The sequence below is a fragment of the Trachypithecus francoisi genome, unplaced genomic scaffold (assembly GCF_009764315.1).
Source record: "Trachypithecus francoisi isolate TF-2019V2 unplaced genomic scaffold, Tfra_2.0 Lachesis_group4, whole genome shotgun sequence".
Classification (NCBI taxonomy): Eukaryota; Metazoa; Chordata; class Mammalia; order Primates; family Cercopithecidae; genus Trachypithecus; species Trachypithecus francoisi.
Genome location: NW_022681469.1, coordinates 98,913,718 through 98,915,614, shown reverse-complemented (window position 1 = coordinate 98,915,614; position 1,897 = coordinate 98,913,718). Strand labels below are relative to the sequence as shown.

Below are 1,897 nucleotides of genomic sequence, written 5' to 3'. Positions count from 1 at the left end.
GGTAATTACAAAATGTGTACATCACAACATGCTTTTAAAGACACTATGCATTGTGCTCACATTCCCTTAAATGTTGTTTCCAAAGGTGCTCAGCCTTTAGCCCAGCTGGAATCTCCAGGAAGACGCAGAGACAGTTTGGCAAAAAAGCAGGGGAGGAGGGGGCCGCGAAAGTAGAAAGCAGCCCCCAAGTTAAAGATCAGCCCTCAGTTAAAGATCAGCTCCAGGCAGGCCGGCCTCAGGCCGAGTCAGGAACAAAGGGAGGAGCAGCAGCAGGGTAGGACTGGGGTGTTCTACATCTCATTCAGGTCAAGCAGAGTCTGGTACAGCATCCTTTGTGCACAGAGGTTCTCCTCTTTGTTGCATTTCAGTTTATCTTCCAAAGTCATCAGTTACATTTTCCAGCTTGGCTACCAGTCTCTCAGTAAACTCAGCAGGGGTCTCTGCCCCCTTGAGTTCATCAGTGAGAATCTTGATCTATTCCTCATATATGTCTTCTTTTTGAGAGTCCTTTTCTTCAGCATCACTTAGGTACTTCAGGTTCTGGTCCATCAGTCTGATCTGCTCATCTGTCTCTTGTCAGTGGGACTCTACCAGCTCAGCTCATTCGTCTGTGCATTCCAAGTCTCCTTCAATGATCACCAACTTACAAGCCACCTCTTCATACTTCCTATCTGCCTCTTCTGCAATTTGCTTAGCTTCTTTGAGTTGTATTTCCTAGAGTTTCATCTTTTTTTTGTTTGTTTGAGATGGAGTCTCGCTGTGTCGCCAGGCTGGAGTGCAGTGGCACGATCTCAGCTCACTGAAGCCTCCGCCTCCCAGGTTCAAGTGATTTTCCTGCCTCAGCCTCCCAAGTAGCTGGGACTACAGGCATGTGACACCACACCCAGCTAATTTTTTGTATTTTTAGTAGAGACGGGGATTCACCTTGTTGGCCAGGATGGTCTCGATCTCTTGACTTCGTGATTCTCCCGGCTTGGCCTCCCAAAGTGCTGGGATTACAGGTGTGAGCCACTGCGCCTGGCCCTTTTCTTCATCTTTTAAGGCCTGGTTTTCAATAACCTTCATACCTCTTTCACTGTCATCAGCAACTTTTTCTGCTTCTTCCAGCTTTTGCAAGGCAGTGGTCAGGCACTCCTGAGCATGGTCCAGCTCCTCTTCAACGTGCTGGATCCTAAGGTTCAAGGAGGCCACCTCAACCTCAGCCTGTTCCCCGGCCCACCTTTCTCCCCCAACTTCTCACTGGAGGTGTTTAGCTCTCTCCTCTGCATCATCTGCCTGCTGCTGCAGAACCTGGATCTTGCACTTCACTTCCTCCATGGTGGTGATCCCAGCCATGGTGCCCACCCAGCTACTCCTCGCACTCTGGTTCCTGCGCTGGTTCTTGTGCTCAGCATTGCAGCTGCTTATCCTTTCTTTTATTTTCTGTATTAAGGTTTGTTTCCTTTTGTTTTTAAAGCAACAGATGAAAGGAGATAAAAATGTCAAGGAAATACTGACTTGAACTTTATAAATATTGGTTCTGAGTGGGGATGATAAAGCAGATAAAAAAAGGAACTGAAGTATGACTGAAGGAATCAGATTTCTCTAACCTTGATTTTCAAATGGTGCATTCTGTGGCTATAACTATAAGTAGCAAGATTCTTTAGCATTTGGAGTTAAATTGTGAGGAAGTTATCAGGGCACATTTTGTGTTCTTCATTACTTTGAGAAACTTTTCTGAGGTTCATTGAGAAAAATATTTTTAAACTCTGTGAAATCTGAGTAACTCTGGAGGAAAAGCAAATTGAGTAATTTGTTCTTTCCTCTTTGAGGTTTGATAAGGTGTAAAAATGTATTTAACAAAGGCAACTTATTTTTCCTTAAAAAAGTTTTTTTAAAGTTTTTTTTAAAGAAGTTT

General features: G+C 44.4%; 1 pseudogene; it reads right to left on the bottom strand.

The window, feature by feature from the left end:
- Positions 1 to 290: 290 nt before the first annotated feature.
- Positions 291 to 1,367, bottom strand: LOC117072542 (annotated as a pseudogene).
- Between the last annotated feature and the right edge of the window lie 530 nt (positions 1,368 to 1,897).